Genomic DNA, 26,207 nt, shown 5'->3' with positions numbered 1-26,207 from the left:
AATCCTTGTGCTGGTGTGTTTCACAAGATAGACTTTTCTCTTCCTGAGAAGTGCCTAATCAGAAGATTAAAGTACCCAGTTCAAGCTCTGACTGTCAGAAATGTATTCACATGTCTGTCTTCATTGACTGTGAACCCTTTCACAGTCTGTACAAGAGAGCTGCAGTCAGAAGATGGGAAGAAAATCCCAACTCAACACCCAATGTCAGCCTGATGACAGTGCCTTGGAATTGAAGGCAGAATCAGGGGAAGCTGGAGTATGTGTTCCAGAGAGGAGTTGGGTGCAGCATAGAAGCAAGTACCAATTAAAAACAGACTTTCTTGAGTACACAGCCATACGGACAGAAGCTCTGGACCTGAACTAGAGGCCAGGCCATCAAGAAGAAGAAATAGGGTCATTTGGAGATAATAAAACATATAGAAAAGTGAAACAAAGCATGATGGGAACCTTCAAGGTATGCACTGCTGTCACTGATCCTTTCCCATGGGCTGCAATCTTCTCTGGGAGTAAGTCCCACTGAATTTAGTGGGGCTTCTGAGAAAAGGAAGTGGAAGAATGTGCTGCAAGTAAATTTGAAAGGAAGAACCTCCAGGAAAGCTTGGGAAATGCTGCATTAATTGAGATTTCTTTTCAGTTTATTTACATGTTAATTATTTTGTAGGATTAAAAGCTTCTCAAGTGCAAGTTCAAATGATGGAGGGAAATGAGACGATATATATTCTCTGGGCTGCACTGCAGCTATTTTAACTGAAAATTAAGGGATCAACAGCTGTGCAACTAACAGGCAATTTCTAACTGCAAATAGTCCTTGAGACTACAAAATAGCATATAATCCAGCAATTACACCAAAAGCAACTGGCATGTGGAAAATATATACTATATGCTTCCCTTTAGCTCCACCTCTGAAAAACAGGGCATGCCTTTAGCCCTTCTGTTACAGATTTAGGGAATAATCCCATCTCTCTCTTATGTGTAGCAATCAATTAATTTTTTTTTAGTATATATGTACCATGCAGCACAAAAGTGTTTTCTGTATGGTTTATTTGGGGAAAATCCCTAACATTGTAATATACAAAACTGTAATGTGAACATAAAATCTGAAAGAGAATGCAACCATAAGCACTTTGCATCATGGCAACAGCGTACTAAAGGTAAAAGGTAAAGGTTCCCCTTGACATTTTTAGTCCAGTCGTGCCCGACTCTAGGGGGCGGTGCTCATCCCGTTTTAAAGCCATAGAGCCAGCACTTGTCTGAAGGCAGTTTCCGTTGTCACGTGGCCAGCTTGATTAGGGAACGCCATTTTACCTTCCCACTGAGGTGGTACCTATTTATCTACTCACATTTACATGCTTTCGAACTGCTAGGTTGGCAGGAGCTGGGACAAGCGATGGGAGCTCACTCCGTCACGTGGATTCGATCTTACGACTGCTGGTCTTCTGACCCTGCAGCACAGGCTTCTGTGGTTTAGCCCACAGCGCCACGTTGCTTTCACAACAGCGTACTAAATTATGTTAAATCTGAACAGCTCCAGAAAACATAAAGAAATAGCACAGGGTACCTTTAGTGGTTAGTTTCTCTGTGATATTACAGTAACCTACCCATATGACATTGCATATCAATGTCATATGGGTTTGATCCTAAAATCTCAGGATGGAACTGATTTGTGGTGATAATGATGATGTATACACTGATTTAGGTGGAGGGCACCTATAAAAATATGACTGTCCTCTGTAAAATACAAATGGCCACTCTACCTGCAGCATTGCTACATCACACAGTGGTGTCTTCCAGGGCAGCTGCCTGCCGTGAATGATTGCCCTGCTGTGGTCACTGACCATCATTGGTAAGCCATTCTCTGGGAAGAGGACAATGACATCAAAGGGTCCATCAGGCAACACTTTGCTGGGAGCCCTCTGAAATAATATGTAACCTGATCCCAGGTACTAGTCTGCTGCTGCACTCCAAAATTAGTACTGCTGACAGCTCAGTGGTTTAGGCATCTGGTTGGAAGTTTGATATCCCAATATGCCTCACTAACAGGGGCTGGATTCAATGATCCATAGGGTCCCTTCCACCTCTAAGTTTCTAAGATGTGTGTGGGTACAATATGCTCTTTCCCTTATCCCCCATTAATGGACACCCACACCTTTTCTTTCTCCCAGCTTGAGGCTATTTTTCTGCCAAATGACAGTACAGAATAAAAGACTTGGGGTTTTGTTGTTTATCCCAGGAACCTATTCTTCTGTCATTCTACATCCAACTACAGTGTGATTTCATCATTTCAGCTTCTTTAATTTAAAATGAGTGCATTGATCTCTGCTAAGCAGATCACCTAAGCATGCTTTCAGTACCTGCAATGAAACCAGGCAGCACCCATCCTTCCTTCACTGACTTGTGCAATTGTTCATATTTCTGTCATTCCATGTGTCATGTGCTGGAAAGCAACAGGAGATATTTATAATGGAAGTATGCATGTGTGCACTCACAGAAAGATCAAACTTAGGAACTTCAGAAGGACTTCTTAAAAATCAATGCTTTGAAGCTGCAAAATTCTGGATCAAGTAACTTAATACAGACAACCAATGTGGTCTCCTGGTTTGAGTTTTGGATTAGGACTCAGGAAACCTGACTTCAAATCCCTGCTTGGCCACATGACTCAGTGATCTTGTTGTGATGGGGGGGAGGGAGAGATTATCTGTCACTGTGGTTGATGGGTGTCATTAGCTGCTCTTTTTTGTGCAATGATCTCTGGCCCTTGTGGCTGGGTATGAAGTCATTGACCTTTTGCAGGTTTTATTTTTCAGAATGGGCCACCAGGCTGGGTTTAGTTTCAGGCCTTCTTCTTTCTTGTTGAAGTTTTGTTTATGTTTATGGATTTCAATGGCTTCCCTGTGTAGTCTAACATACAGATTGCTGGTATTGTCCAGAATTTAATGTCCAGCATGGTTCCCCCCCATCACAACAAAAACATGCTGATCACCCTATCTCCTGAAAAAAGAAAAAAGGCGTTCCCACAGCTATAAATACCATCCAACAAACACCAACTGAGCATGGACAGAGTTCCTACTCCAGTCCTCTGAAGATGCCAGCCACAAAGACTGCTGAAATGCCAGGACGAACAACCTTCAAAACATGGCCTAAGAGCCCGAAAAACCCACAATAGTCATTAGATCCCAGCCATGAAAGCCTTTGCGAATACATTCATAAGGTTTGTTTGTTTGTTTGTTTACTTATTCATGGAGTGCATCTCCCAGAAATACCCATCCAGCATGACTATTCAAAAAAGAGTAAATTTTTAAGTCCTGGATAATGTACAAATAAGACTTGGAATTTTATCACTTCTCGTTGCAGGGAATGAGTTACGTATGCCAAAATTTATTAGTTAGGCGTATATGATATTTGTATTCTGCCTTTGTCTGACCCAAACAGAATTTGTTACTTTCCCATCAAAGACGTTAGTTTCTTGACATGTTTGCTTACTATGTGCAAAGAGGGAATGCTGAATTTCCTAAAATATTGTGAATTATTAAGAAGCATCCTTTGAAAAGAAAGGAAAACTTCCCTCAAAGCAAAGATCATGTGGCAACCCTAAATATAAATGGAAAGCTAGAAAACAGCCTGTAATGTGATCTCTCTGTACCAAGAGAAAATGTGTTGGATCTGGCTTGCAAGTCTCTGTACTTGTATAACAGTTCCAGGAAAGTCTAGTGAGCATACAAGTCTATTCTATCATATTCTCAGGTGGGCATCTTTGCAACTAAATAGCAGCCTTATCACCAGGCACAGAAAACCAGTTTCATAGAAACAGAATCCATGGGGTATTTTTGTTTTGTTTTGTTTTGTTTGTACAAGCAACCCAGGCAGATGACTGTATGGAACAAGGAACATCCACCTCCTGCAATCAAGCGCAGAAGCATGACTTGACAGTGGGGCCTTAAGCTGGAAAATACCGAGGACACAGATGCTCCATCATTTTACTTTCTTCTTGGAATCCGCATCATTTCTACTACAATGAATTAATTGCTGTAATTCATAAAGCAATATCATTTCCCTCCTGGCTTTCCATTTCCTTAACCTTGAAACTGTACCACACAGTCCCTGAGGCCTGATACAGGCAGCTGTGGCCCCTACGACACAGAGCTATGTGGAACACAAGGTCCTGAAATTGAGACTGCAGCAGATAAATACAACTGTTGTCTCTCTTTTTTTTAACAATAGTAATAGATATTTCTAGAATAAAAAGATGTCCTCAAATATTTTTATTCAAATATATCTTATTTATTTAAAAATAATTGTTCAATGTGAATTCCTAAGTAGGCTGCATTCAAGGGGACTTAATCTCAGGTCCTACAACCCCTAAAACACAACACTATTTAGCAAGCAATTCCAAAATGGAAATAAGTTCAAAGATCAGTGAGTCAGTTTCTGCATCATGCAGATGTTTTCAGCTTCAAGAATGGGAAATGTCAGGTCAGAGTGAACCCACTGAGAGGCAGCAATGGCAACCTTCCAGTAGCGTCATTGTGGAAGATCTTTGTCATGGCTTAGAGATAGGTATCAGTGTTCCCTTTCATGCCCAGGTCTCTGTCCGTAGGTTTCTGCTAGGCAACAGGTTCATCCTTTTTCTCATCCTTCGTTCTCTTCCCGTAGGATAGCATAACATGTTTGTATCAGATGTTCTAGGCAAAAGCTCATAGTCCAGACTTTGGTAATCGGGGTAACAGGCCTGGAATGGATATACATTTAGATCTTTGGTTCTGCCATCACTTTGCCATTAGGGAAATGCTGACATTCAAAAAGGATCTGACGTGTGAAAAATCTATTTCATAATGTAAAAGATATGGAAACCATGGGGCAGTACAAAGAAGTCTTTGATTACTTAAAACCTCTCCCTCAAAGAATGAATGATTAGGTGAATGAAAGTAGTTGATACATAGGTAACTAAATTGTATTGCAAGTTTATCTAGTAGATATTGTTGGACAGTTATTGGACAAAATCCTATTCATGCAGTTATACCATAAAGATATGGCAATGCAAATGTACCAGGCATTACAACTCCACAGCTGGATAGCTCAGTGGTTTAGCCAAATGTTAAGAGTTTGATTCCCCATTATGCCTCCTTGACAGAGACAGGACTTTTGATGACCCATAGAGTCCTTTCCAGCTCTGCAGTTCTAAGATTATTTTAACTGACAACAGAATTGTACAACTTGATTGTGCAGTGGGTCACATGATTCCCATTGCAACTGTTGTACAATGTGCAGGCAGAAGTGTTTTGTGGATAGCAATTCTGCCTTGGCAGTATTGTAACTACCACAAGCATAATGTCAAGTTACATCCACATAGCTATACAAGAGAAATTCTACCATTGTCACTAAAGCTGTCACATATAGTCAAATACTGACTAACTCTGCAAAACGTTAACTGCATGACTGCAGTGTCAACTTTCCTTCCAGATGCTGTCAGCGGCTATATGTCAGTTGTCAGATAGTATGAAATGGTGACTGAAAAAAAAAACCTACGTTTGAATATGAAAGGACTTAGATAAATGTAAATTCTCAGAGAACATTGACTATATTCATCATTCAGAATTTGTGATGGACAATTTAAAAATGACTTCCTAGGAGCAAGTTCATATTGCAATCAATTTTAATTTCAATCTAATGAGGTTTATCTCTGCATTATACAGGTCAGTGTAGTGGAATGGTTAGACTCTTGGATTAGGACTAGGGACCCAGGTTCAAATCCCTCATTGGCCATGAAATTCATTGGGTTAACCTGGGCCAGTCACTCTCTGGCTCTGTCTCATCTACCAAACCGGATTGTCATAAGGAGAAAATAGGGAGGAGAAAAGCTATGCACAATGCTTGCTTCACGGAAGCAAAGGTCAAGGAAGAAAAGGCAGGATATAAATGTAACAAAGGAACCAAGTATTTTTCCCATTGCAAAATCATTTAATTAATTAATTGTTATAATTTTTTCTTGAACTTGTAATGTTTTATGTTGTAAGCCGCCTAGAGTGGTCGAAATGACTAGATAGGTGGGCTTTAAATACAATTAATAATAATAATAATAATAATAATAATAATAATAATAATAATAATAATAATAATAATAATAATAATAATAATAATAATAATAATAATAATAATAATAATAATAATAATAATAATAATAATAATAATAATAATAATAATAATAATAATAATAATAATAATAATAATAAAGAAGGCATTTTTCCCCTGGCATATTTCTTTCTGCTGTTATTCAATGTACACCTGAAAATAAACTTTTCCATATACTTAGCTGAATTACTGTAATTCTTTAGGATTCCCAGTGTGGTGTAGTGGATAGAGCGATTGACTAGGACTCTGGAGAACAGGGTTTAGCCATGGAAACTGATTGGGGAAGTGGAACTGGTAAAACACTCTTTAAATATCAGGGTTCCTATAAGTTGGTTCTGACTTGACGGCACAAAACACAAAAACCACATGAAATGCAAGTCCCTTAAAAACCATGACCTAGATTAAAGGTAAAGTTTCCCCTTGACATTTAGTCCAGTCATGTCAGACTCCAGAGTGCAGTGCTCATCCCCGTTTCCAAGCTGGAGAGCCAGCGTTTGTCCGTAGACAGTTTCTGTGGTCATGTGGCCACCATGACTAGACACGGAACGCCGTTACCTTTCCACCAAGGTGGTACCTATTTATCTACTTGCATTTGCATGCTTTCGAACTGTTAGGTTGGCAGGAGCTGGGACAAGTTACGGGAGCTCACTCCGCAGCGTGGATTCGATCTTATGACTGCTGGTCTTCTGACCTTGCAGCACAGAGGCTTCTGCAGTTTAACTCGCAGCGCCACCATATCCCTTTATGACCTAGATTACGTCTCCTTAAATAAAATATACATATGTGTACTCCAGATTAGAAAATGTACTAATTTTGAAATATAGCTTGCAGAATCCCACAGCCAGTAAAGTAGAATTCTAGAATCCTAGAATAATTGAGTTGGGAGGTCCCTATAAAGCCATCAAGTCCAACCCTCTGCTCAATGCAGGAATCCAAATTAAAGCAGATCAGACTGATACGTGTTTAAAAGTAATTTTTACTATCTCTGCTTCAGATTTATCTAAAACAGCCACCATCTAAAAATTATACAGCATATTTGCTTTCTAAATCTGTGTTATAAGCATGAGTCAAAAGAAAGGGAAACAATGAGAACAATTACCTACTACTTTGACAATCCTAATCTTAAATAGAGTGGTCGCATAGACCAGATGTGTGGGATACAAATCAAATGAAATCAAATCAAATCAAATCAATCAATCATCAATCAATCAATCAATCAATCAATCAACCAATACAAAAAACCACTTGTATTGATTTAGTGGATAAATAATCTTCTCCTAGGCATTCAGAATACATCTTTAAATTGTGTTGTACTGTTCAACAGGAGTGTTCTGTCCACTAATCAGATCAACAATTACCAAAGGAGCAATTTCTCCTACTGGAGAAATCTGGAGATGCTGTGTTCCCACACTACATTTTGGTGGTGTGATTTTAGGGCAGGGCTGAAACTAGAGAGTTTTCTGATATATTAGTGGGGTGGGGTTTTTTTTTGGCAGCTTCTTGTGAACTGTTAGTGAATTTCAGCCCTTCCCTAGAGAATGCTGAGCAAAATGGCCTCTGTGATTTTGCTGACTATGAAGAGGGTAGACCATATTCATCACAACAGTGGATTCCACTTTGCTTGTATTTTTAAAATATTAACTCCCTGCCTTTTCCCAGAGAGCTCAAGGAAGCTACCAACAAGATAAATCAATAGATAAACATTTTAAAGCCCTCCTAACAATGTAAGAATAAAATGTTCAACAGCAACACAAGCTGACACAATACAACCCTTCCTTCCTTCTTGTGGACACCTATTATTCAGGAGGTGACCATATAATTTATTTTAACATCATTTTAGGGAACAAATCGGGCTCCACATCTTCCCAGTTTTCATTTCTTAGCACACTGTTCATTTCATCTGCCAGTATGATTGATTGATTGATTGATTGATTGATTGATTGATTGATTGATTGATTGATTGATTGATTGATTGATTGATTGATTGATTGATTGACTGATTGATTGATTGATTGATTGATTGATTGATTGATTGATACCCCGCCTATCTGGTCATTCTGACCACTCTATTTATTGTATTGCATTTTATTTATATGCCACCTTTCTCTCCATAAGGGGCCCAGGCTATTCACAAACAATTAAAACTGTACAATAATCACAGTTAAGAGTACTACCAAAGAACTACAGAGTTTCAGTCAAGTGAGCCAGCATTTTCTGAGCATTTCCTTTTTTCATTTCCATCCAAAGTACTGGAAGACGCCATGTCCTCTTCCCATTAATATTGATAAAATCTCTGGTAAGTGGTCCACTATAAGTATGAGAAAGAGGTTTGTAGCCTGGGCAGGAACTATGGCGACAAACACATATGACCAACTTAAATGAAATGTTACATCAGGGATGGGGAACCTTAGGGCCACACCTTCTTCCCTCTGACAAACATCATGTAGTGGTTTCCCATCTTTTCTATGGAAAGAAACCTTGAAATGTCCCTCCTAACGCTTTATTTTGGTAGGAAAACTTTTAAAGTTAATATATGCTGGCAATTTTGCTCCATGCTTGCCTGCCTGCCTTTTCTTGTTGGCCCCATTCATCAGAGGAAGACATCTTCTAACAACTACTCATATAGGATTTTGCCCTCAAGCTGAAAGAGATTCCTTACATTCAGGGCCGTATTAACCCATGCCAGGCCCCTAGGCTTTCAGATATTTTGGGGGACCTCTGGCACTTCAGTCTTTCACCCCAATACAACTGACAACCTGACCAAACAAACAGATGGGCCCCTAGTGCCTATGGGCTCTTAGGTGTCAGCCGAATCAGTGTTATGAATAATATGGCCTTGATTACATTTGTGCTAGAGAGTGCAGAGGGAGAACTGAGGCAAGGAGCAGAGGCCAGGAAAAACTTGAAAAGGCAAGGGGAGGATCTTGCTGTGTTTTGAGAATTAGCATTTAGAGACAACCTATGCTGTGAGCTTAGTTCATTTCATTTCATTATTTTTTTTTACAATACCCTATCCTCAGGAGACTAGCATAACCCTTAAAAACACTCCAGGAGCCTCAAATCCACAACTTACTTGTTGTTGAACAATTCTTTATAGATTTCACTGTATCCCAAAGTTCATTCTCTTATGGTGTAAGAATTTTTGTCCCTTCAGTAAAGACAGATGTGATAAGCTTGGCTTCATGATTTGGTAGTTAAAGATATTCTCATTGATTCAACCATTTCCTTAGATAATGAAGAAAACAAGCCTGCAAGCTTAGGAGCTGCAGCATCTTGTCTGCCCTCCCACCCCCGTTTTCTGCCAGAGCCCAGGCAGATCTGATTTATGGTTTATCCCTGAATAGTCTGAATTAGTTGCTGAGGAAATTAGGTTTAATAATTTCACTCGGCTTTATAAAAGGCCCGAAATGCAAATCAATGTTGTAATTTTTTTAAAAAAAGACTCTACTGGTCTGGCTCTCCTTATATAAGTAAAGATTATTTTTCTAGGGAGGGTGTGGCTTTATAGTAGTTCGAGGAGGTATAGGGCTAAATCTAATTATTAGTTTCCCATCCAAAGAATGAAACAAATTAAGTCAACATTTAGACAACGTGACACCCATTAATTTTAGAGGGGACTAACAATTGGATTTAGCCCTTATTCTCATTTAAACCTATTGGAGAGTACATAAGAGTTCGAAATACAATGACAATGATGGTGGCAATGAGGAGGAGGAGAAAGAGGATGAGGATGACATTTGTATCCCGCTCTTCTTCCAATTAATTTATAGACCAGCAATAACAGCAAACAAATAAAGGCATTATAGTAATCCCTTCCTTTCATTTTTTTTTATAAAAGCTGAAAAGATCTACAATAAAAGGGTAGGAAAACCAGTGTCAATAAGATCTCCAGTCTATACTATCTAGTAAATTGCTGGATTCATAACCCCATGGTTTCAGTATCCACCCCTGCATACTCTATGTGTGTACAGACAGTGCAAGTCTGTATTTCGTAGCTCCAGAGGGTAGGACCTAAACCAGCTGAAATGACAGGAAAGGAGAGTTTAGTGGAACTTTAAGATGAACTACCTGACAGTTTGACGAGTGACTGGACTACATGTGAGACTCTTCTTCTTAGAGATGTTTGTTCAGAGATTTGACAGCAATGTGTCAGAGATGTTTTACCTGTAGATTCAGCAGAGGATCAGTGACTTTTCAGATCCCTTCGAGTTTTACCATTCTGTGCTTTCATTTAAAAATATTATCATACACCAGGCTAACTGAAAATGAACTTGATTTGATTTTTTTCCCTATGTGCTAGTCATAGTTCCACCAAAGGATGGTTTTGATGTATACAATTTTACTTCCTATTTGTAATGAGTAAAAAAAGCAGTTCATTGCAAAAAAAAAATTGGGAAACTGATTATTCTGTACTATGACTGATCAACAGAAAAGTGTTTGGTATAAAATGTCTTTTCAGTCTACTTTAACACTTTTAACTCCCTCCTACATGAGGCTAGGTTAGGCCCATCCTTGTTGTCCTTCTGTAAGCAGGCCAAGGCCTTTCTTTTCAGGCAATCTTTCCCTCAGTGAATGGCTGCCTGAGTGGGTTTTTTAATGGCTCATTGTACCTTACTGCTTTGAATGTGTTTTGGTGTTGGTTGTGTTTTTTGTATGGTATTTATTGTTAGTATTTCTATACTCACTGTTGTTAGCTTTAATACTGTATTTTAATTATGTAAGCCATCTTGGGTCCTTTTAAGGAGAAAGATGAGGTAAAAGTATTTTAAATAAATAATAAATAAATTTAAATCAGACTGTATTCTGATAACACTCATTGAACATAACTGGTTCTATTTTCTTAGGCACTGAGCAGGATTGACTTGCACATCTTGAACTGCCAATCAAAATCATTAGCCAACAGTATCTAGCGCCAAATATATTAAGACACAGTCTTCAGAAGTGCTCAGAGAGATTATAAATATGGAACAACCAGAGAAGTACTTACTTTCACCTACACAGAAGCTGTGAAAAAATATAAGATGTCTCCTTTGGGAGAACGATAATAATGAAACTGGATTATCCTGTGTAAGATAGTCCAATAGAATTTTTATTAACTAATTTTGAGATGTCCACCTCCTCACAAGATCACCCTCTTCCGTTGTAATTGAAGTTAAATGAAGGCTAGTGACATCTTATGTGAGGCTCAGCTGTTATAGCAAAAATTGTGAGGCATTTTTCCTGGGAAAATTAGAGGTGTAGACCCTCACTTGTCTCATGCTCACACATGTGATGTATTTCTCACCTCATAACAGGGTGATGTTATTTTGTGGCATTCTTTACAACAGAGGAGAAGGGTGATTTTTTTGAACAACAACAACAAAAAAGAGAGGTTACTTACCTGTAACTCTGGTTCTTCAAGTGGTCATCTGTGAATTCACACTAATAGGTTAATCTGTGCCTACGCAGAGCAGCCTCAGAATCTTCTAGAGCTCAGGCACATAGTGCCGGGACCTCCCACACTTTGGCTATAACCCTGCCCCTGGCACCGAGTGCCTCAGTTCTGTGGAACTGTCTGCTGCTGCACAGCACGCCATATGGCACACGTGATGTACAGCAGGGAGGAAGGGTGGGGAGTGTGAATTCACAGATGACCATTCGAAGAACCAGAGTTACAGGTAGGTAACCTCTCTTTCTTCTATGTGGTCTCTGTGAATGCACACTAATGAGTGACTAGCAAGCTGACTTACCAGGTGGAGGGACATCACAAAAGAACAGATGCCAAGACAGCCTGTCCAATGGCAGCCTCTGCTTTGGCTCGAACATCAAGGCAGTAGTGGGTCGTGAAGGTGAGTGGTGTGGACCACATAGCAGCCTTGCAGATACCTGCCAGGTCTACCCCTCTAAGGAAGGCTTTGGAGGAAGCAATTGCTCTAGTAGAATGGGCCCAAACAGTAGTCAGAAAAAGTGCATCAGCCAGTTAGTATACTAGGTGGATTGTAGTAACTATCCACCAGGAAATCGTTTGTATCGACACCAGGAGACCCTTTGACTGTCCTTGGAGGGACACAAACAGTCTGTGCAAGGAATGAAAGGATGCAGACTGGGAGACATAATAGGAAAACAGCAAAGTGCTCTCTTGACGCTGGAGCTGGGAAAAAGGTAGGCAATATTATAGGTTGATTAAGGTGGAAGGCCATAGCCACCTTCGGCACAAAAGAGAAGTCCAGGAATAGGGTCACCTTATCAGGTTGGAATTGCAGAAAGGACGGGTCAACTCAAAGAGCTGTCAGTTCACCAGCACGCTGCACCGAAGTAACAGCGAGGAGGAAGGCTGTCTTTAGCGTAAGGAACCTGAAAGAAGTGGTAGCCATAGGCTCAAATGGTAGACCCATGAGCTTGTTTAATACCACCTGCAGGGACCACTGAGATGTGGGCAGCCTGTAGGTTGGACACATATTTTTGAGACCCTTCAAAAACTGCTTTAGAGTTGGATGGCGAAATACGCCCATGGCTTCTGAAGTCAGAGGTTGATGGGCTACTGTTGCAGCTACATACACTTTGAGAGGGGAGTGCAACAGGCCACGATGAAAGAGAAGAAGCAGGAACTGTAGCAGTGCATCAAGAGAGGTAGGTCTCATGGGGAGGTGACTCTTAGTGATGAAGTCAGAGAACACCTTCCATTTATAAGTATACGTGACGGTTGTGGAAGGCCTGCGGGCATGGAGCAAGACATCAGCTACCAAGGGAGCAGTCTCCAGGCTGTGTGATGCAGGGACTACAGATCTGGGTGTAGTGGTTTGCCCTCGTGCAGAGATAGGAGGTGATGTAGTGACAGGAGCTGAACATGGTCCACTAAGTCTTGGTGCAGGGTGGAGAATCAAGTCTGGTGCAGCAACCAAGGGGTGATGACGATAACATTCGCCTTCTCTTGATGAGCCTTGATGACAGCTTTTTGGATTAGTGGAATGGGAGGGAACATGTAGAGGAGTCCCTTGGTCCAGGGGATCATGAACGCATATCACCTAACGAGTGACAACCGATCCCTGCTCTGGAGCAATAATGGTCACATTTCCTGTTGGCAGAGGAGGTGAAAATTTTCATGTGCGGTGTTCCCCAATGGTGGCAGAGAGACAGGAACACATTCCTGTCTACAGGCCACTCGTGACTGCAGTCTTGGAGTCTGCTCAGCCGATCTGCTAGAATTTTGTCTCCTGAAGCCACATGTATGGCTACAGGGAAGATGTGGCAGCTGTAGCACCACTCCCAAATCTGGATCAAGAGATCCAGCAGGTGCAGGGAATGTGTGCCACCCTGTTTGTCAGGTAGAAGACAGCCATGGTTTTGTCTGATGCCACCTGTACCATGTAGCTGCAGAGGACATGCTCAAAGGCCCAGAAGGTCTTGTAGATGGCTAGAAGCTCCAGAAAGCTGATGTGCATACGGCTCTCCTCCTGTGACCAAAGTCCATGTGCTGTCAACTGTTCAACATGTGCATCCCAACCTGTTGGACTTGCATCTGTGGTCACCTGTATTTCTGGTGTTAGAGGTCCAAAAGATCTCCCTATCAGTAGATTGGGGTAATCTTGGTAATCCTCTCTTTAAATTAATTGTTTTAAATTGAAATTTGTAATTTTATAATTTTATATATTTTTATACTGTTTTGTTTTATTTTGTAAGCTGCCCCGAGTAGACATGGTCTAGAAGGGCGGGGTAAAAATCAAATAAATAAATAATAAATAAATAATAAATATGGAAGGCTCACCAGGTCAGCTGCACTGCCAGCTCTGCTGTAACTGTCAGCAGCTTGGAAGGAGGGTCCAGGAGAGGATCGTATAGTGACAGGTACCAGGCCTGAAGCAATCTAATTTTCAGCCTGGCGTGTTGAACTATTGTGGTGATAGAAGCCATTAGTCCCAATAGCCACTGCGCCTGAAGAACCTGCACTTTGGCTCCCAAAGTGAAGTGTTCTACATCGACTAGATCTTTGCAATCCTGTCTTTGGGAAGGAACACTTGGCCCAAGGTGGCGTCTAATACTGCTCCAATATAGGAGATTCTCTGAGTAGGGCATAAAGTGGATTTTTTTTATTTACCTGGAGTCCAAGATCAGATAAAAGGGACAAAGTAAATGAAATATCTTGAAGCAATTGAGTACGCGAAGGTGCCACCAGCAACCAATCATCTAGGTACAGAAATACTGCTAAACCATGCAAACTAAGGTGGGCTGCCACCGGAGCTAAACATTTCATGAACACCCACGGTGCCATGGACAAACCAAAGGGAAGAGCCTTGAATTCATAGATTACTCTGTTGAGCAAGAACCTCAGAAAACGACGATGCTCTTGTTGAATACTGATATGGAAATAAGCATCTTTGAGGTCTATGACGGTGAACCAGTCACCTTGTCTCAATATCTGGATAGCACAAAGCTGGCTAGTTCTCCTCCCTGAGACAGAACAAGCACTGTGAATGGCTGTCAGAAAGTGGGACCTTGTTAGAGCAGTATGAGCAGTGCTTGAAGGGACCTGAAGTGGCCATAAATCCACAGAAAAACACTCAAACAACACTTTTCTATTCTTAATGTTAGACTCACAAAACCCAAAGAATGGTGAAACAAGCTGAGTTGAAAAAGCCAGGAAGTTCAAGAATACAATTAAGCAAGGTCGAAGGGAAAAAACAAACACAAAGCTCTGATCCGAGTAGCTGCAGTAGCGGCGGCAGAAACAGAACTAAGGCACTCGGTGCTGGGGGCGGGGTTATAGCCAGCGTATGGGAGGTCCCGGCACCATGTGCCTGAGCTCTAGAAGATTCTGAGGCTGCTCTGTGCAGGTGCAGATTAACCCATTAGTATGCATTCACAGCGACCATGAAGAAGAAGCAAAATTACACAAAAACAAAACAATGCTTTAATGCAAATAACACAAAACTCAGTGCAAATTATAATAGTTGCTGATTTGTTGGATAGACATTTAGGGATCAGAAGAATTGGAAGGGTTAATTCTTTTTTGGCTAAGTGTCAGTTATACTATGCTTGACGTGTGTGTGTTTTGTTTTCTCAAAGGAAAATGGATGTAGTTTTGCACAGAGAGAGTTTGCATAAATTGGTAAGATCTTGACAAGAAAAAGAATTGTTTCCTGTCTTGCTGTTGTCGAGACACAAGGACTCTAACAGGGATTGAAAATTCCTCATCAAAGTATCATGATGAGCCAAGACAGTCTACATTAATAAGAACATAGTGGGTATTCTTCAAATCCCTAAGAGAAAATGACGAAAGATGAGTGAGCATCTCACTTCTTATCTCAAAAGCTGAACTCTTTCACATTAGGTCATCCTGCATATTTCCCCTGAATTAGCTCCAATGACTATGCTAATATAGCCACCACCTTTTGTGCATACCATGAAAATCAATTACATGTAATCCTCTGTCCTACATATGCTGTGGGAGGGCCTTTTCACCTTGGGAAGGCTTCTAGCTTCCTTGAAGGGCTTCTGCCCTTAAAGATGCTTAGATGAAAGTGTGGCATAAGAGTTAGAGTGTTTGCCTGAGATTCAGATTCTAGTATCCACTGTGAAAATACAAGACTTCACATGCCTTTTAGATTAGATTAGGCATCCTTCAGTCTCAAGAGACTATGGTAACGTGCTCTGTATGGAGGACTTGGAACAGCGTCTAGTGTTTCTGAGAAGGCCAATTCAAGAGTGACAATCCCTTCCACACTGAAGACAAATACAATATGTCCCCTGTCCAGCTCCCTGATTTTGCTGCTTTCATGACTGCCTCTTTGCCTCGGCCTGCTGGACAAGGGTCTATTCAAATTGGGAGAGGCCATGATGCAATGCCTGCCTCCAGGATGAATGCTCAGATGTCAGGGTTTCCCATCTGTTGAGGTCCATTCCTAAGGTGTTCAGATCCTGCTTGTAGATATCCTTGTATCACAGCTGTGGTCTCCCTCTAGGGTGATTTCCCTGCACTAATTCTTTATTGTTGGGAGTACCTCCCTCAACTCCCTCAGCACTAGTCAGATTAGAATTGTCAATAATGTCAATAATGACACTCATCAACAAATCAATAGTTAACTATTGGCTAAAAATTTTGTTTACCACTCAATCAAAATATTTAATATCATCATATGGGGAAATGAATTCTGGAATGTGAAAATCCTCCATACTGCAACTAGTAGCCAGACTTGGATTTTCAGAAGAGTATGTAAGGCACCTTGGTCTGTCTGCAGCAAAAAGCTTATTAAAGCAGAGATTATTTGATCTCTGTTACCAAACAGATATAGGTTCGCTAAGCACTCTAAAAACGGCCCTGTTCTATAAGATTATTTCATCTCCGTCTTTAAATCTTCCTTCTTATTTTGCCAATTTAGTAAGCTTTGACTATAGAAAAGCCTTCAATCAGGCACGTCTTGATATGCTGCCACTTGCTAGCCTAAAAGGGCGTTACACACAAATTCCATACTATGAGAAAGTTTGTTCTTGCGACCAAAAATCAGTTGAGGACTTAGTACATGTTGTGTTTTACTGTCCCCTATTTGTGACCCACCGTGAAAGGCTCTTGAAGCCTATTTTGGGAAAATATCATGGAAGACCTGTCCAGAAAATGCTCAGGATCCTACTCCCAGACAGAGATAAATTTATTACATTTCGAATGGCAAGGTTTATATCTATACTTATGAAAATGAAAATGAAACTCGTAGCCCCCACTACTAGTAATCAAGCAGTTATTTAGGTTCATGTACCATTTGGGCTCCCCTTTCTGCGATAGATGCTTATTATTGGCACCAGATACTGTCTATCAACTGCCTTCACTTAGTTTTCCCTAGGGTATTTTTTAAGACGTTAGAGGTTTTTAGCTTGATAGAAATTTAACCTGGTTTTAGTTTCCCCTCTCATACTACAGTGTATTGAATTGTACTGTATTGTATTGTTTTTATTTGATGTACTTTGCAACGGCCTGTGTGCCACGCAATAAACTTATATGTGTATGTGTGTGCACTAATTCTCCATACAGGAGATCTTTTGGAATCCAACCGTCATCCATGTTCACGACATGCCCAAGCCAACATAGACGTTGCTGTTTCAATAATGTATACATGCTAAAAATTCCAGCTCGATCTAGGACTACTCTATATGGAACTTTGTCCTGCCAGGTGATACTGAAAATGTGTCTCAGGTCAGCTCACAAGAATCTGAGCAGACCACTCACTGTATAAGCAACCCTAAATCTGCATGTTTGGAACACTTCTGCTTCAATATATCTTCCCAGACAGTTGGCTATAGGACCGACATACTATTAGGGCAAAGGGACACAATTTCCCCAGCCTGTAGGAAGAGGAGGCAAGCAGTACTGCAGTGTGAATCAGAGCTCAGGAAAATTTTTCTTTTGGACTACACTCCCATTATGGAGTTCTAGACCCCCCAAAAAAGCAACGCTCCCAAGGCTTTGCATGGTTGGTGTGTGCTTTGTAACTAACCTATAAGAAAATGTTCTTCTGAAAGTTGATGTAGTTGTATGTTCAGAGGCACTATTTATCCTAATGGGCGGGTGGATGAATAACATTTATTAAACTGTCTCAGGCAGAAAAATGTATTGGGCTTGCTTTAAACTACTCACATGATCCATCTGAGGTGATGTGCTCTATTGTTTGCTCATTATTAGGGGTTTTTGACCAAGATCAAGCTCCACTAAGTTTATTAAGAAAGCTGTATACATTTTGCATAAAGAAAAGCATGACTAAAAGTTTAAGAGCATACAGGGAAACAAATCATATTCACATCCTGTTTCCTTCTAAGTTTTGTATTGATTGCCCTTCACTCACTGATCGTGGTAATGTACATGTGTTTCTGTAGAAAGGAAATTTTAAGCTGTTTTGCGTTAGACAGAACGAGATTTTAATGAGAGCAGAAATATGCTAGATGATGTTGAAACACTCAAGACAGTAATGACTCAGGCAATTTTAAGGTTTCCATGGAAAAATATGGAATTGGTTGCTTTTATGGTATTTAATTACAAGCTTCTGAGCCATTAGCTCATAAACATCTCCATAATTCTTCTGCCTCTACCTACGAAATTCTTTATGGCTTTCCTTTTCCTCCACAAAACATCCTGAGATATTTAAAACAAACATCAGCAAAAAAGAATTGTCCACAGTCACATAGTTTACCATGGTTCAAAAGCACACAGCTCATTTGAACAAAGCTTAATTTGCACAATTTACCTTTTTTAAAACTACACTTCCCAGAATCCCCTAGCCACCATGGTGGGTGGTTTGGATTTTTGTAATTCAAAAATGACTTTTCCAGGCTCTGGAAGAGTCAGCTGCTGAGAGCTAGGGAACCTTGGCCCTGAATAGCATCTAGATACCACCACATACTGTATAAGGGCCATGTTAGATATATTTCATGCACTGAAAAAAAAGAAGCAAAGCATGCTGCATATGTACCACTCCACAGCACTTGAAGCACTCTCTCGGCAGTTTGCAATTATGCAGGCTACACATTGCACACACCCTGTAAGCCAAGTACTCAATTTATTGACCTTGGAAGGATGAAAGGTTGAGTGAACCTCAAGACAACTGCATGGCATTGAACATGGGCTGTAAGCAAAGTTGGCTGCAGTACTGCAGTTTAACCATGACACCACAAGGCTTGCCTTTCTTCTGGTCAGCTCAAAGTGGCAAATACAGATTTTTCTCTACCACAACAACAATCCTGTGAGGTAGGTGGAGTGGGTAGAATCATTTTTAAACACCAACTGGCATGGAAATGAACCATATTCTTCCCTCACCTCACCAAGCATGTATTATTATCTCAGCCTAAGATGCTTTTTCATTCAGCATTTATTCTTCTCTTCAGAAAAGGAAAGATAAGATTACTTCTTTTGCTCTGGTTCTAGGTTGTGCGCTGTTGGCATCTTCTTTGTCACACTCATTGTCATGAATTTCAGGACTGACAAATGGAAGTTTCTTCTGAAGACAGCATATAATAATATGTGGAACTCATCACTACATGATATAGTAATGGCTGCCAACTAGCTTCGATGGGTGTTAAAGGGTAATTAGGCAAAGTCATGGAGACAGAGAACTGTTGATCACAACCATTGCCATATGTATATTCTAACTACAGTGGGGCAACAGTGAGAAAGGAAGAGAGAGCACATATGTTCTGGTTTTGCTAGTTGGCTTATGTGTGAAACTGGCTCGCTGGACTCAATGGGTCTTTGGATTTTTCTGGTAGGATTTTTTAAATGCATCTTTGGCTTTTCGCAGTAAGACTTTATATATATACTGCAGCCATTGCCAGACCACACCAAAGAATTATGTTTGCAAATCCATGACCGAGCTGCTCTGCACGGTTGCATAGTCTGGGGTCAAGGGAGTAACCAGGAAAAAGCAGTTCTGACCTATAACTCTGCACTTCCCCAAAATGGTCAAAGAGGGATGCATACCTATGCTGCTCTAAGCTGCCACTGGGGGCAGCTAACAAATGGAAGTCTGATCCAGTAGTTCTTCATCTTGATGAGATGTATGGCATGTATGGAACGTGGCGACGCTGCGGGTTAAACTGCAGAAGCCTCTGTGCTATAAGGTCAGAAGACCAGCAGTCGCAAGATCGAATCCACGCGACGGAGTGAGCTCCCATCGCTTGTCCCAACTCCCACCAACCTAGTGGTTCGAAAGCATGCAAATGCAAGTAGATAAACAGAGACCACCTCGGTGGGAAGGTAACAGCGTTACGTGTCTAAGTCGCACTGGCCATGTAACCACGGAAGATTGTCTTCAGACAAACGCTGGCTCTATGGCTTGGAAATGGGGATGAGCACCGCCCCCTAGAGTCAAACACGACTGTACAAATTGTCAAGGGGAACCTTTACCTTTACCTTATGGCATGTATGACATGCAAGTTTTGTTTAGAAAGGAAAAGTTAAAGAAGTCTTGGAGAAATAATAAACTAGGTGAAGCAGACTCAATTGAATGTAAGAGATCACAGCTGAAATCCCGTTGCCTAATTTATGCCACCTAACATGGATAATGTCACAGTGGCTGTGCTGTGGCTGTTTCACATCAATTAAAATGTTCCTAATCCAACCCTCAGGTTTTAGGAAACTATAGGGATCTCCTGCATCTTTGAGAATCCTTTGAGAGCTGAGGAATGGGGTAAGGAATGATTTAAAGCCCACCAGTGGTCCTAGTTTGGGCTTTAAACCATTCTCTGCTCCGTTCCACAGCTCTTGAAGGCTTCCTCAGGATGAAAACGATTCTAGAGGTAATAGGAAGTTTTTAGTTGCCCTGAAGTTGCCATGGCAGAATTGACATCATCCAAGTTGTGTGGTGCACCTCCACCAACAAGATTTCAGCCAACATGGATAACACCCAACTTGGAATGTTTGTTCAATGTTCAAAGAGTATGAAGCTGCCCCGAGTAGACATGGTCTAGAGGGGTGGGGTAAAGATCCAATCAATCAATCAATCAATCAATCAATCAATCAATCAATCAATCAATCAATCAATCAATCAATCAATCAATCAATCAATCAATCAATCAATCAGGCTGGTGAAACTGGAAAATTCTGCACCTGTTCAGTGGAAGGTTTTAACTGGCTTCTATAAATGATTACTTACTTACTTGCTTACTTCTCCAGGAAGAAAGGAAGCATAAAGCACCTGCCTGATGGATGTGTGGAACCTTCCAATCCTGTTGTCATGGGAAGACCTACTTAAGGAGCATCATTTGTCCCTTTTTACTTTGGCTGTGGATAACACCTGCTATTGTGTTAACTTTAGTTTAAAGAGTTTTTAAAAAGCTTTGAAACCACCTTATTCTTCAAGCTTTATTTTTTTAGGCTTAGTCTTTATTTCCTAACAGTGAAACTCCTGTTCTTTTAGAAACAGCTTTTCAGGAAGAAGAACGTCTGTGTGGTTGCAAATACCCTTCTTTTACATTACTCCTGGCCCTACATGGCTGCATAGAATCACATCCCCTATGTTCGCTCTCCAGGGATTACCTTTGTTACTATTTCAGAGGCTCCTCTTGCCCATCTCATGGCTTACAGTCCTTTTACATTAGAGCAGGGCTAAAGCAAAGGGAGCAGAATTAAAAGCAAAGTGTGCAAAGCCCACTTGCTTAAAAAAACAATTTTGTATATTTTCATTTTCTGAACATTCTTGATTTACTTCTTACTGAGTTACAGCATAACATTTATATACCCGGCAATAGCTCTTAAGAGGTCTATCAAAATCAACAAAGCATAACTTGAAGCTGCTATGAATTACAAGTGCCAAAAAGATGCTTCTGAATAACAATTTGATGCACCTTTTTCTTATCACTTAGGGCTCAACACGGCAGGGGCGGGGGAATGCCTTGACTAGAACAGCATCTTGATCAGGAAGAATATTCTATTGACTTTTCACCAATGTTCTTTCCTAGAGATGCCGTAATGAGTCAGTTTAATTGCTGCCACATTTCTTAGAATCACTTTGGCACTCTCATCTTTACCTTAGCGACATGTTGTGAGACATTTCTTTTCTTCCTGAATACCAACGTCCATCCATATTTTGTGAATGTCTTTTCATAGTGTAGGCATTTTATAATCCACACATGCTCGGACTCATCTTCCTGATCACTGAAGTGCAGTCACATGTATTTTCCTAATACTGTATATGCAGTTTTTAGTCTGGTGCATTTTTCAGTTATGTATAGATTTGTGTGCAAACCTCTGTTAAATAAAAAGCTTTAGAAGCCTTGCTAATATATGGATTTCAAAGAGAAACTGTTCCCCTCTCCATTGCTTGTCTTGGGGTGTAAATGCAAAACAGGTATTTTTTCAGGGAAATGTAAGTATGTGTGTGTGTGTGTGTGTGTGTGTGTGTGTGTGTGTGTGTGTGTGTGTGTGTGTGTGTGTGTGTGTGTATGTATGTATGTATGTATTTATTTGCTTGCTTGCTTGCTTGCTTGCTTGCTTGCTTGCTTGCTGCCCCATTGGTGCAATGCACTCTTCTGGGCAGTTCACAACAACAGAAATACAAAACAGTCAAATAAAAATAAAAATACACAGATAATAACCATAAACTCAAAAAGGCATACAATTATAGTTAACCTAATGGACTTCTTTTTCAGCCCTCCTCTTTCCTTTCATCACTCTTTAAAGGCTTTTTGTTACTGCCATAGGTCAAGTCTGATTATGAGGCCTAAAAGCATAGATGGCAATCATATAGACCACAGGTCACATGGGGCATCAAACTCATATTTTTAATATAATTTATAAAAGCCCCCTCCCAAAATGGGAGAATCATGTCTCTCTGAGGCATAATTGTCCTCTAAAATGAGATGTATGTGTCCCTTATGGGATGTATTGAGTCCACCACTAAAGAAGGGGCCCTTCTTTAGTGAAAAATCCAGTTTTTTAAAATTGAAAGTGTTAATGGAAGATGACTTCCAGATTCATTTGGAGGTGCAGATGGCCCTTCCCGAGGAGTCTTGGAACAAGAAAAATGATCTCAAGCTCAACCATGTTTGCCCACCCCTGTCTTAAGACAGAGTCTAATCTATCATGAACATGGATCAATGTAACAGTGTAAAGATCTGTGAAACTTTCTATGAGCTCAGGGAAGTCTCATTATACTGTCTAACAGCAGTCCTCAGCCATCTGGCAAATGGCTTTGAAAGCTGATGGGACAAATGGTACAGGAGTCAGCTCTTCAGAACAAACATTTAAAAGCCCTGCTGAGCTAGCATCAGCCAAAGTGGCTCTTTGGATCCTGCCCTTTGTAAATTTGACACTACTTTCCACTGTGGTGGAACCTTGTGTAGCGTTCACCCCTTGTTATGCAAAATAAGTCACGTATTATTCAAGCTCTATGCTAATGTGTTTGAGAGGCAGAGCTGAAAAGAGATGTTAAAAGGCGGAGCCTGAGTCAGTTAAAGAGAGTCAGAGTCAGAGTTTGGTTAGTCAGAGAGACGGGGAACAGATACAGAGTGATAAGACTGGTTAAGAAAATAGGTAGATGAGGTGGCAATGATATTGTAAGAGAAAACTATGTACTGAGAGTACTGTTAATGATTTGCTTGTGTACAATGATTATACGAAGAACTTCTGTTATTATAAAATCTGCTTCACTTCAGTAAATAAGCTGTGTTTGAATTCACAAGACAAGTGTCCTGACAAACCTCATTTATATTATGGATTGAGGTAATGAACTGGTGGCAGCGAGAGGAAAACGCGACGTGAGCCTTTGTGAGGGCCAAACATGCAGGTGCCACAAAGGTGAATGCCACACCTTGTTTCTGAGGTTAATAACAAAATGTCAATAAAGAAGAGAGCAGAAACTTGTATTACATGCAGCAAATGGGCTTCATTTTATTTTCGTTTTGTTTTTGTTTTGTTTTGGACATCTGGTTTTTCTGTGTAATGTATTTGAATGGAATGAATTGATAAATAATATTTTTTTAAAAAATAAAAAATCTGAGTGAAAGCTCCTTATCCTTACAATTTCCATGCAGTGAAAAAACAAACAACACAGATGATACCAGTACATGATATGTACTTGAAATGCGATCACACATATCTATTTATATTCCTAACATTATGTGGGGTCTGTGGGAAATGTAACTTTTAACTTGTAAACTGCCCAAATTAGTGCTTGCACTAATGGGGTGGTATAGAAGTCAAATAAATAAATAAATGTATTGATTCTAACTATTCGTATATTGCTCCAGAACCTTTATACCTTAGGCTGGAGTTCTCTTCATTTTTAATATTTAGTGAGCAAAATAAAAAGAGTGTACCAGGAAAAGATAATTCAATAATGCAACCAGTTTTCATAATAAAAACAAATGAATATGTACAGTGAAGGCAAAAATGCCTTTGTCTTATCACCTGCAAGGCTCTTATATAGGATGTACTGTCTTTGGACAAATATGTAAATACAGACCAAACCAGGGTAGTATGACGGTAACCACAAGATAAAATAAATATACTCTGGGTGCCCACAGGTTGAAGTAGCATGGTGCATATATCCCAATGCTGCAGAAGGAAAAAAAGAAATTCAAAGTAATGGTGCAAGGTGTAATATTGCCACTAATGAAAGTTGATTTTGGAGTCACACGAAGTGCAATGAACTTGCATACAGTTACCATGTTTCCCCAAAAATAAGACAGGTCTTGTATTAATTTTTGCTCCAAAAATGCATCTGGGCTTATTTTCAGGGGATGTTTTATTTTTTTCATGTGCAACAATCTACATTTATTCAAATGCAGCCATGTCATCTTCTTCTGGTTGATGCACAATGCTGCACAATAGTGGAAGGCAGGGTTTCACATGATTTAGGGCTTAATTTTGGGATAGGGCTTACATTACAAGCATTCTGAAAAATCATACTAGGGCTTATTTTCAGGTTAGGTGTTATTTTCAGGGAAACAGGGTAGAAATAACCAAAGGAATCCTTTAATTTGAAGCCATTTGCCACTGCTGCTAATGTCATCACTACTGCAAATTTGGCATGGCACAACAGGATTTCAGGCACTGTTATCAGGAAAACTGAAAGCCAAAGGACAAAAAAAGGTTTAAAAATTGTCTCATATAATTCTGATAGCACTGTGTAATCCCTCAACCTAACTCACAGCCATTTGCATTTCCACATTTGTGGGAATGTTTTTTCCCCTCAGAGATCTGAAATGACAAAAATACTACCAATGATACGGCCAAGAATCAAGTTGGAATATCTCCACCAGGGTGATGTAGCCCCTGATCTTTCAGTCCTTACTTGGGCATGGACTGAGTTGGGCCACCAGTCCACATATCTGTTTAAAAGCCATTGTCCATCAACAGGCAATCAAGTAAAGGGGGGAAAGTAGTGAAAGTCAGATGGATATCCAGAGAGCTACAGATTCTGAGTTCAGTGGAAACAGAGTGAGTTAAAAGGAAGAACATAACTTCATGTTGTTTGTAACTCCATTAATGCAAGAGTAGAGCTTCACTGTGGAGATGCCTTCTGTTAATACTGTGTAATGCTCACCAATGGGGAGGCTCTGGGGTATGAATCTCTCCCCCCCACCTTCTCTCTCTCTCTCTCTCACACACACACACACACACACACACACACACACACACACACACACACACACACACACACACACACAGAGAGAGAGAGAGAGAGAGAGAGAGAGAGAGAGAGAGAGAGAGAGAGAGAGAGAGAGAGAGAGAGAGAGGTGGAAGAAGAAGCGGGGAAGATGTTTTCATCCTCCAAATTGCATAGCATGTTTCATCCCACTACCTCCTGCTTTTAAGTAGGAAAGATGGAGAGGGGAACCTCCTCAGGTCTTTTATGACTTACAGTAGAGGAGATCAGGCACAGAAACAGGCATTTAAAACATGTTGTACACTTAGTGCAATCAATGACATTTTTTGTTGACAACTTAGATGCTCAGCTTAAGACTTAAATTTAGTCTTTCACTTGAAGGACTTCTTGTTAAAGAGAACAAGAAGCAAAACACTGAGTAATTGTATACCAAGTTGACATGTATTTGGTTTATACTGAAGCGGGTGAAAGTATCAACATGTTTAAATTGTGGCTCAAAAGACTGAATGCTCCTCCATTCCATGAGAGAGAGAAAGAGAGAGAGAGAGAGAGAGAGAGAGATCATATGCATAATGTTTTCTATGTAGAAGGAAGAATTCTGAATCTAGTCTTCCCCTTTTTAAGTGGCCATTGCTGCTGAGTTTGCATAAAATGTGCAACATCATTTAAGAAGTACTCTCATGCAAGAAAAGTAAGGATATTTCCAATCCATGGCAATTTCAAATATATTCAGCCACATGTCAATCCCATCCCATTTCTATATCCATCTTTGACTTCTAAAAATGTTCAGAAATTTGTCCATTTGATATGCATTTTTCTCTAACAGAAATTTTCAGTAGAATTCTCCCTATAAAAACATTTTAGTATGCAACTTTCTTTACTATACCTATTTTTGTATGCAGTATTTGGGCTGATTACTGTTTCACAATGTTCATAGAGGTGCTCAGTCCTGTGACTGCATTCCAAACCAAACATTAGTAGACAAACATGATTTTTTTTTCAATTTCAATTTCATTT

The 26,207-nt window shown here is 40.2% G+C and overlaps 1 protein-coding gene across 1 annotated transcript in view; it reads right to left on the bottom strand.

The window, feature by feature from the left end:
- The window catches only part of PDE4D (phosphodiesterase 4D), an 811,089-nt gene that overhangs the window by 586,216 nt on the left and 198,666 nt on the right, over window positions 1-26,207 (bottom strand). The window lies entirely within an intron of this gene.

This window comes from Pogona vitticeps, chromosome 2 (genome assembly GCF_051106095.1).
Source record: "Pogona vitticeps strain Pit_001003342236 chromosome 2, PviZW2.1, whole genome shotgun sequence".
Lineage (NCBI taxonomy): Eukaryota > Metazoa > Chordata > Lepidosauria > Squamata > Agamidae > Pogona > Pogona vitticeps.
Note: the sequence above shows the minus strand (reverse complement) of the source record. Positions and strands in the feature narration are given on the sequence as shown.